The 11,607-nt window shown below is 41.3% G+C and overlaps 1 pseudogene; it reads left to right on the top strand.

The window, feature by feature from the left end:
• The first annotated feature begins 223 nt into the window (after positions 1 to 223).
• Positions 224 to 9,673, top strand: LOC120057547 (annotated as a pseudogene).
• The last annotated feature ends 1,934 nt before the right edge of the window (positions 9,674 to 11,607 follow it).

Here is an 11,607-nt window from a genome sequence, read left to right as displayed (position 1 = left end):
CCATTGAGATTGAGGAGTTACTGTAGCATTTGTGTCTGATCTTATTTCTAGTTCTGTTGTCATTGGAGTAAGGCCTAGCCTACCGGTGAAGGGGATCTCATTCATTTTGGGAAACGATTTGGCTGGAGGGAAGGTCGTGCCAAATCCTGTCGTTTGTAAGAAACCTGATGTGTTATCAGAAAAGTACCCTAGAGTGTTCCCAGCGTGTGCCGTTACACGTGCTATGTCTAAGAAAGATGCTGGGAGCAAGTCAGAGGTGAGAATGTCAGCGATCCCACCATGGTCGATATGTCTGGGACGTTTATGGGTGATCTTGATTTCACTAAACCTCCTGAGTTGACCTCTACTTTGGAAACCCCAAAGGTGAGCGGGTTTGTAGGACCGCAGAAGGATGAGTGGGTCCCTACAAATTAAGTCAAATCAAATTGTATTAGTCACATGCACCGAATACAACAGGTGTAGACCTTAAAGTGAAATGTTTACTTACAAGCCCCTAACCAACAATGCAATTAAAAAATATGAATGAGAATAAGAAATAAAAGTAACAAGTAGTTAAAGAGCAGCAGTAAAATAACAATAGCTAGACTATATACAGGGGGTAGCGGTACAGAGTCAATGTGCGGGGGCACCGATTAGTCGAGGTAATTGAGGTAATATGTACATGTAGGTAGAGTTATTAAAGTGACTATGCATAGATAGGGGGCAATGCAAATAGTCTGGGTAGCCATTTGATTAGATGTTCAGGAGTCTAATGGTTTGGTGTAGAAGCTTCTTGGACCTAGACTTGGCTATCCGGTACCGCTTGCCGTGCGGTAGCAGAGAGAACAGTCTACGACTAGGGTGGCTGGAGTCTTTGACAATTTTTAGGGCCTTCCTCTGACACCGCCTGGTATAGAGGTCCTGGATGGCAGGAAGCTTGTCCCCAGTGATGTACTGGGCCATACGCACTACCCTCTGTAGTGTCTTGCGGTCGGAGGCCGGGCAGTTGCCATACCAGGCAGTGATGCAACCAGTCAGGATGCTCTCGATGGTGCAGCGGTAGAACCTTTTGAGGATCTGGCGACCCATGCCAAATCTTTTCAGTCTCCAGTTGACACTTCAATGTCTAGGAAGCAGCTGATTGCGGAACAAAGTAAAGATGTTTCCCTCTCCCTTCTTTTTGCTGAGATACGTCCAGAGGAGGATTTTGATTAAGTTATTGTGGGTAACTTTGACAGAGATGGTGTTCTAATAAGAAAATGCCGTTCTCGCGCCACTTCTGGGCAAGACGATTGGTCCAGGGTATCTCAAATTGTTGTTCCAGTTACACTTCGACAATAAATACTGAGGTTGGCTCATGATGGTAGTTTGGCAGGTCATCTTGGGGCCAACAAAACTTTTGACCATATTTTGCGTAACTTTTTCTGGCTTGGTCTGAAACAGTATGTTGTGGCTTACTGTACATCCTATTGCGTTTGCTAGCGGATGGGTAAACCAAACCAAGCTGTACCGGTTGCACCTTTGCAGCCTATTCCTGCTTTTGACTAACCTTTCAGCAATGTTCTGGTGGACTGTGTTGGTCCTTTGCCCAAAGCCAAGAGTGGTAACCATTTTCTCTTAACCATAATGTGTCCTGCAATTCGTTTCCCTGAGGCCATTCCACAGAGTAAAATCATGGCTCCCGGTATTGTTAAGGCCCTGGTGAAATTATTTATAATGTTTGGACTTGTGCAGTTGGACCAAGTTTCGAAGGTCTTCCAGCAAATGCTACAACAGTTGGGTTTAACCCATTGCCCCTCTAGTGCCTATCACCCAGAGTCTCAAGGTGCTCTTGGGAGATTTCATCAGATTTTGAAGTCTATGTTGAGAGCTTACTTCAAAGAGTTTGAGAAAGACTGGTATGAAGGGATCCCTCTTGTGTTGTTTGCAGTGTGGGAGGTTGTTCAGTAATCTCTCGGTTTTAGTCCAAAATAATTTGTGTTTGGACATCATGTCAGAGGTCCTTCGATTTTGCTGAGAGAGAGGTTGTTGCAGGGCGACACCTTAAAAACAAAAACAAATCTGTTGGAGCACATTAGAGCTTTTCGATACAGATTGCACCGCATCTGTTAGTTTGCCAGTGAGAATCTGGAGAGGGCACATCCGAAAATGAAAGTTTGGTAAGATCAGAAGGCTCGAAACCGCATTTTCGATGTGGGTGACCAAGTCCTGGTTTTGGGGTCACTGTTGCAAGCTCGCTTTTCAAGCCCTTACCCCATAGTGGGAAAAAATGCATCATCTGGATTACATCATCATCACACCGGAGTGCACGAGAAAAACCCGGCTGTGTCATGTCAATATGTTGAAACCATACTTCACCCGCTACGATCGGGCGGTGAAGTTGGTGGAAACCGGTAGTGATGTTCTGCCTGTGGCCACTGCTGCCATCGTTGACTTTTGTCTTCCTCCAAGAGTACAAGGAAAGCCCAATACACCCTGTGACAGTTGAGTAACTCAGAGATTATAGAAAATCTTTGTCTTTTTGACACACTTGTCTCCAGAGGAAAAAGGCGACATTGTTTCACTGCTTTTAGAATATCAGGGTCTATTCTCAGATGTGCCAACCCAGACAAATGTACCAGAGCATGACATTGACGTTGGGGACTCGACCCGATCGAACAACATGCCTATTGCGTGAACCTTGAAAAGAGAGAGAAGCTCCGCAGTGAGGTGGTAACTTTCCTCACGAGAGGAAAGTTATTACAGATATTGCAGGAGTTTCCCCTTGAACTCATACATGTCCGTGGTAAGGACATCTTGGTTGCTGATTGTCTTTCAAAGGTGGGCAGTCAATAAGTTTTGTGTTTAGCCAGTGTGTAGCCCTAATTCACAATCAGAGGTGGAAAAAGTACTACATTTTCATACTTGAGTAAAAGTACAAAGTAAAAGCAAATGCTATTCATCAAATTCCTTATATTTAGCAAACCAGACAGCACAATTTACTTTTTTATAACTTTCTTTGACAGCCAGGGGCACACTCCAACATTCAGACATCATTTACAAAGGAAGCATTTATGTTTAGTGAGTCCACCAGATGTGAGGCAGTAGCAATGACCAGGGATGTTCTCTTGATAACTGTGTGAATTGGACTGTTTTCCTGTACTGCTAAGCATTCAAATTGCAACTAGTACTTTTGGGTGTCAGGTAAAATGTATGGAGTAAGAAGTACATAATAATCTTTAGGAATCTAGTGAAGTAAAAGCTGTCAAAAAATATAAATAGTCAAAGTAAAGTACAGATACTGCAAAAACGACTTAAGTAGTACTTTAAAGTATTTTTACTTAAGTACTTTACACCACTGCTCACAATTTATTTTGACTGCATGTTTTTCAGTATTGGAGATGAGTTTTGTTTTGTTTGGGCTTGTTCCAAGGGGACGAAAGTTATAGAATTGTATGTGATTTTTTTAAACTTGTGAGATTTAGGCAACTGTCCAATTTTTTACATTTATAATAATAAACAGAAAGAATTATAAGATTGTTAAATATATGTGTGTGTGTGTGTGTATATATATATATACATATATATGTGTGTGTGTATATATGTGTGTGTGTGTGTGTATATATATATACAGTATATTTACAACAACAAAAAATGTTTTGTCTTATATTTAATTGTTGACAGCCAGTAGATGCCATGTTTATTTTGGAGAACACAACGCATTTAAGTTGGTTATGTTGTGCAATGGAAGATGTTTTCTGTTGGTGGTGAGCAAATTTGTCCAACAAAAATATAGGATGTATTTGTTGTCTTAAGGGGGAAGGTGTTACATGTTTTGTTTTTTTCCATTTGTTTTGAGGTTGGAATTTAGCATGTATAGCTCGTTAGCACATAGGGCGCACCAATTAGTCACCTCATCAGTCAGTATGTGTAACATCTGTCCTGGTTGCCGTCTCGTTAGTGGGAAGGTGTTTCACCTGTGCTGGCCCAGATGCTATTTAAGAGTGGCTGGCCCTGTCGTCCAGGTTGTCTTGATAGATGTGGAGGGTTAACAGCTTTAGTTGGCTCTCCCTAATTTGATTTCTAGACTAACAATCCTTTTTCTGATTTTGTTTCGCTCCACCTGTTTGGTTTGCTTCCTGTGTAAGTTTGGTGTGGGTTTTAATTTTGTTTGCATCTTGGTTAATTTAGTAGGTGCTCATGGTTGGTGTCTTTTAGGTTCCAATTGTTGCTAGTCAACTTTCAATGGATACCCCCCTGAGTGACTTTCATAACCCCGCCTAAAACCCCACCTGTTTTGATTGTTGGTCAGTGACTCTTTGTTAGTTCCCCTTTATGTTCGAGCGACGTTTTTGCTGGGTAACGTAACAGACGTGGTTGTTTATAATCTATCCAAGTAGGGGTAATGAAAAAATTAACAAGCTGTACAGATCAGTCATATTTGAATCAAAACAGGATTAAACAAGAGGGTTTTCACAATTAGGTCTATACAGTTTGACAGCTGTTGCTGCACATTTTGTCGTTTACTGTATAGGCGAGTGCGGCTCAATGATTTATGTATGAAAAATATGCCAGTTATCCAAAAAATAAACATTCATGTCACGCTTACAATATGATTTAAAATGTTTGTCCACGACACCCTGATCCTAATCCTCAGCGCTACGGAGAATTTATATGGCAAAACAAGCCTTTCCCACAATGCCCCTGTCTTTATTTTCACAACACGAAGTGAAACGAGCGTTTTATGTAGGCCTTGCTTAGAATATGAGATTTGTACCGATGCCTCTTATAAAGCGCGGAAAAACAATTAAAACAAATTAACGGTTAAGAAGAACATAGTCATCACTAATGTTGATGTAAAAAATACTGTATTCTCACTTTCGCCAGGGTGGCGCTCAAGTCTACAAAAAATGTGCATACAGATTTGTGGAACACAAGTCACCAAAGAAATATATCCCTACTCAGTGTTTAGATTGCCATTATATTTGCCTAAACTATAGTCTACATAGCCTAGACCAATATGCCTATCTTATATCTCCCATGCAGCAAACATACAAATGTTGCTGATTTCAGCACAGTGGTTAGCTCCAGAATTCTGCTAATTTCAGGACCACGGACGTTCCAGAATTGTGTTCATTATAGTACCAGGGACAGTGTCCTGCGTGCCCTTGCGAGTTTAAAAAAAACTCGTCCAGTGATACAGTATTTTGCTAGAAAACTGTAGAAATATTGTAACGTTTTATTTCGTCTTACAAATTAAGAATATGCGATTGTCTTGTAATTAAATGCTATTGAGGTACCGGTCATCTCATGGCTTGACCTGCTGACAACAAAAATCGGAAAAACGCATTTCACCACTGCAGTAGAGGGCAGTAAGTGCCTAGTATCAAATGTGCTATTCTCTAAAGATATCCATCGAAGGGAAACAAAGTTGCCCTTTGTGTTGTTGATTTTGAGGAGACACAATTGACTTGTCAGCGACACCTTTAGACATCTGTCAATGTAATTTAACTTTTTATTTTACAATAAGAATAGTGTTTCTATAAAAAAAAATTGTATAATGTTGAATGCAGGTCTATGCAAATTTGATCATTTGTTTCCCCTAATTCTGTGCAGAACCTGTCGTTTTTAACTTCACATATGTTGTTTACCCTAACTTACTGTGCCTGCTGCAATATTTTTGCTGTCTACCGTTTCCCCTCGACTTCACAGATGCGTAACTAATTAAAGGTTACGTGTCATTATTAATAATTCCTTATATGGCTATGCTACTTAATAATCGTTGTGGTGTGAATACCCTTTTAAATGCGTCATCAATCACCGACTGTTAATGCCAGCTTCACCAAGAAACATGACTCTCAGTGGATCTTTGCAGTCTATCAATAGTGAATGCCTCTGTAAGGCCTCATGTAAATAGGATATCATTCTGATTGTGTAGAAACTCTTAGAAAAAAAGGTTCTGAATATAACCAGAAAGGGTTATATGGCTTGCTTCATATATGGCACCCCCAAAGGTTCTATATAGAACCCTTTTGTAGGGTTCTTTGATAAGAATGCCAGGGGTTCTTCTCTGAACCAAAATTGGTTCCATATAAAACCCTTGGGTTCCATATAAGGTTATATATGGAACAAATTTCAGTTCTATATAGAACCTTAAGGAGTGCCATATATGAAGCAAGCACAGAACCCTTTTTGGTTTCATCCAGAACCTTTTTTTCAAAACTCTGCTGTCTTTTTTGTTCCTCATCAGCTTATAAGATGTGTACGTGGGAAACCAACTATTATGGATATGGATGTCTAGCAGCTTTGGTTGGACCGTCAAATTATTTAGGTTACATCCTATTGTCTCTCTCCCATCGCTGCCTTGCTAATCCTCACAGTGAGTGATGCAGTTAAGGTGCAGATGGATGAGGGCCATCTCTGCCTTGCTTACCCTCACAGTGAGCGATGCAGTTAATTTGCAGATGAATGAGGGCCATCTCTGCCTTGCTTACCCTCACAGTGAGCGATGCAGTTAAGGTGCAGATGAGGGCCATCTCTGCCTTGCTTACCCTCACAGTGAGCGATGCAGTTAAGGTGCAGATGAATGAGGGCCATCTCTGCCTTGCTTACCCTCACAGTGAGCGATGCAGTTAAGGTGCAGATGAATGAGGGCCATCTCTGCCTTGCTTACCCTCACAGTGAGCGATGCAGTTAAGGTGCAGATGAATGAGGGCCATCTCTGCCTTGCTTACCCTCACAGTGAGCGATGCAGTTAAGGTGCAGATGAATGAGGGCCATCTCTGCCTTGCTTACCCTCACAGTGAGCGATGCAGTTAAGGTGCAGATGAATGAGGGCCATCTCTGCCTTGCTTACCCTCACAGTGAGCGATGCAGTTAAGGTGCAGATGAATGAGGGCCATCTCTGCCTTGCTTACCCTCACAGTGAGCGATGCAGTTAAGGTGCAGATGAATGAGGGCCATCTCTGCCTTGCTTACCCTCACAGTGAGCGATGCAGTTAAGGTGCAGATGAATGAGGGCCATCTCTGCCTTGCTTACCCTCACAGTGAGCGATGCAGTTAAGGTGCAGATGAATGAGGGCCATCTCTGCCTTGCTCACCCTCACAGTGAGCGATGCAGTTAAGGTGCAGATGAATGAGGGCCATCTCTGCCTTGCTTACCCTCACAGTGAGCGATGCAGTTAAGGTGCAGATGAATGAGGGCCATCTCTGCCTTGCTTACCCTCACAGTGAGCGATGCAGTTAAGGTGCAGATGAATGAGGGCCATCTCTGCCTTGCTTACCCTCACAGTGAGCGATGCAGTTAAGGTGCAGATGAATGAGTGCCATCTCTGCCTTGCCTACCCTCACAGTGAGTGATGCAGTTAAGGTGCGGATGGATGAGGGGACATTACTGGAGTGTGAAGTGAATGCTGAAGTTCTGACCAGCGTTACCATGGACCAGTTCAGAAACTTCCAGATGTGTGAAAGTCTCTTACATTTCCACACCAAACTGGGCTACTCTTCCAGATCCCTGCCCAGCACCAGAGAATACTAATTGAAAGGTGTATGTTCAATTCCATAAATCTTTATTGTTCCCGAAGCCAAGAACAATGTGTGTGCAAACATAGAAATAGACAAAGGAACAAATACTGTGTGTGTTGGTGATGGAGGAGAGTTAAGCAGTGTGTTTTCTGCAGGCACCATGAGTTTGACAATGTGTTTGCTAGGGAAGAATTTCTCTAAAAGTACCTGGACGACATCAGCTGTAAAACAGGGATCACACTGAAGAGCTGCAGGAGACCGGTGAGACTAACACAAACATCACCCTGAGAAGGGGCTGCATTAATATAGTGTGACTCCTGGCTGTATTAACACACAACTCCCAGCTTGAGAAGAACCTGTCATTGAAGAGCAGCTTAAATGCAGAAGAACAGGCCAGGACATCAGCTGGACAGCACTGCTCTGTAATTGAATTATCTGTCCAGTTTAAGCACTGTCATGGAGAGCGATTTGCCTGCCAGCCATGGGGCTTTTAGAGTGATGTCATGATTAGAAATGCGAAAGTCATTGGATATAGAGCATACCAACACGAAGCACATCTCTCTCTCTCCAGTTTGACAATTTCAACCGGGTGTTCAAAGTGGTGGAGGAGCTCAAGGGCACCCTAATGGAGAACATACAGCGGGACTTCTTGCTATCCAACACTGGCAAGGTGGATACAAGAATAGAGTGAAGGACAGAGGGAGGAATAATGAAGGACAAACAGGAAGAGTGTAGTGAAAGAGATCTGTCAACCATAAGTCTAGTATATATATTCACAGGGAATTGCATACCTGTGTATTCCCAGGTAAATGTTATTGTGACTTTGTTTATAGGCTATTTGACTATATGGTTTATAGAATGATGGATGATAAAATGATAATTGCCTGTGTTAGTTTCCTTAGGTTCAGGCCCTTTGACATACTGTGCATCCCTCTCACTTGTCTCTATATACCTCCAGGGACTATGCTGCCATTGTGTTTGCAAACAGCCGTTTTGAGTCAGGGAAAAAGGAAGCTGCAGTACCTCTCCTTCCAGGACTTCGCCTTCTGTGAAGAGCAGCTCATCAGTTACTGGACAATAGGAGCAGTGGGTAAGATGTGTCTCTGTTGATGTGACCAGTCATTGATGGCACCAAAGCAGGCACAATGCTGCTCAATTTAGTAGACAATGCAAAGAAGGCAGTCCCATGAAACATTGTTGGTATAGTATAAATCATTATTTGAACCCAAAACTTTTGTCACAAACAATGCAGCACATTTTCGGCTTTCTGGCACCAGATCCCATTAGTTTTCTCTCTCTCTCTCCAAAGATAGCTTGATGGAGGATATGGATGTTGACCTAGAGAAATAGTTTCTGCATGACCTGAAAGATCTAAAGATTCTGGTTAATGACAAAGACATAGACCAACATAAAAGGTTAGATGGGTGAACCATGTGTATGAAAGTGCTTGTGTGGGTTTATAGAAATGTTTCAGCCATTGATGTCTTTTCTGGTCCCCCTCTTGACTCTCTTCTCTCGTGTCTCTTAGCCTGGTGTGTGCTTCTCTGATGGGAAAAAGCAAAGTCTACAAGTTGGAGGCTAACTTCAAAGTGAGCAACTGATAAGTGCTTCACAGACTAAGATATGTACATATCAGAGTTGGAGTTGTTTTTAACCAGAGGTTAAATACTATATTCAATAGTTAATTTCAACTCAAGTGTCTAAAAAATAATACATTAATAAGTTAAAGTAAAATATACCAAACCTAAATGGAATGACTGTCATATGAATGGAATAGTCTTACATTTCAGACTTGGATTCCTATTCAGATTGCGATGAACATCCCACATCTCTCACCCCACTGAAACAAAACAAAATGGATGGAATTTGAATCTTTTTCAAGTTGTAAGATTTTCTTTGTTGCTCTCTTTTTCTATCTCTACACATAGAATCTTTCTAGAGTGCTGATAAACCTTGCATCTAAACTCACACATACCAAAGATGTCAGATGTATTCATTGACCTTGTGAAGGTAAACCCCTAATATCAAATTAACTTGTTTTTTGTGACATTTCTCTTTTTAACATGTTTCAAAAACGTGTTGTATTGAGTTCCACTTTTTGGCATTATTGACTGTATAAACAAATTAGACATGATCTTAGACATGTATGTGAATAAACTGCTTAATCTCTTTCCAGCACCAGATGATTTGAGCCAGATACCACAAATAAGCAGATCCCTGCAGGCTGGTCTGGACCTCCACTTTATTGATCTTACTGGGAATCTGAGTCTTCCCTCACGCATTTACTTAACTACCTCAGCAGTCCACCTCTCCCTGATATTACCTAGTTCTCTCGGTCTCCTTCTGTCTCTTCAGTCCCCCCTGTAAATATACTGAATTATCATTTTCTGATGTGTAAATTGTGACTTAAGACAGATGTTTCAACTGTTTAGTAAATGTTTGTGAGGGTGTGTGTGTGTGTGTGTGTGTGTGTTTTAAGGGGGTGGTTAGCAGCAGGGAGCTACAGTTGGTCAGGGTTGTCTGGGGGGGGGGGGCCTGAACTGAGACTTTACCAGTGTTGGGGAGTAGTGAACTACATGTAGTTCAACTAGTCATTAAACTACATTTTGCACTAGCTTGGTGTAGTTTAATTAAATTCAAATCTAGGTAGTGTTTTCAGTCGTTTGTTTTTGCCATGTAGTGGTGTAGCTAACTACTGGAACTACACTTTTCTTGCAAAAATAAAATAAAATATGGCTGAAGTAGGCAAGAATTAGCTTTCTCTTTTGGCATCAGACCTGCGTAGTTCTCATCTGAAATGTATTTTTTGTGTTTTAATAGTTAATAGTTACACATTATATCTGACTACAGTGTGATCTGTTCTTACAATTTGTATTCTATGGCATTTCAGATTTATATGATTATTTTTCATGAACTAGTTTGGACGAACTACTTTTTCAAAGTAACTTTAGTTAACAAAATTATATTTTTCTTAAGGGTAGCTTTAGTGTAGCTTAACTGAAGCAAGGTTATTTAAGGACTGGGTTTGATTGAATCCAGGTATGTCCTTTCCCCGGAGTGCAGTGTTGGTTCTTAATGTGTTCAGCTTCTATCTCAAGGCCATCAGACTGTTAAACAGCCACCACTAACATTTAGCGGCCGCTGCCAACATACTGACTCAACTCCAGCCACTTTAATAATGGGAATTGATGGAAATTATGTAAAAATGTACCACTAGCCACTTTAAACAATGCCACTTAATATAATGTTTACATACCCTACATTACTCATCTCATATGTATATACTGTACTCTATATCATCTACTGCATCTTGCCATCTTTATGTAATACATGTATCACTAGCCACTTTAAACTATGCCACTTTATGTTTACATACCCTCTACATTACTCATCTCATATGTATATACTGTACTCTATACCATCTACTGCATCTTGCCTATGCCGTTCTGTACCATCACTCATTCATATATCTTTATGTACATATTCTTTATCCCTTTACACTTGTGTGTATAAGGTAGTAGTTGTGGAATTGTTAGGTTAGATTACTTGTTGGTTATTACTGCATTGTCGGAACTAGAAGCACAAGCATTTCGCTACACTCGCATTAACATCTGCTAACCATGTGTATGTGACAAATAAAATTTGATTTGATTTGATTTAATGCTATTGTTGCTGCCTGGCTGAGTGATGGATGTGGAATTTGGGCTGAAGACCCGGAATTTGAATCCCAGAGAGAGGAGTAGACAGAGGACATGGCAAAACAAGAGGGTGAAGAATGGTAGGGCTCAGAGCTGGGCAGCAGGCATGTGGTTTGGGGGGTAAGAATGGACTGTCCCTCCCATTTCCTTTCTCTATCCCAGCCCCCTTTTTTCCACAAACACTTTGTTTCATATATACACTTTCACACTGCTTTTCACACACACTTTTACACTACCACAACCGCTGCTGCTCTTCCCCAGTGTGGCTGTAGGACAGAGACTATACTATAGCCCTGCATCTTGAGGAAGATTTTCTGTGAGCATCAACTGTGAAAGGGTGTCAAGGACGTGCAACATTATACAAGTGCACAGAACTGTGGACTAGAGGAAGAGTGCTCAGTGAGTGTGATTTAAAAAACAAATGTAT

Source organism: Salvelinus namaycush, chromosome 12, assembly GCF_016432855.1.
Source record: "Salvelinus namaycush isolate Seneca chromosome 12, SaNama_1.0, whole genome shotgun sequence".
Classification (NCBI taxonomy): Eukaryota; Metazoa; Chordata; class Actinopteri; order Salmoniformes; family Salmonidae; genus Salvelinus; species Salvelinus namaycush.
The sequence above is the reverse complement of the archived record's forward strand: the minus strand, read 5'-3'. Positions and strand labels throughout refer to the sequence as shown.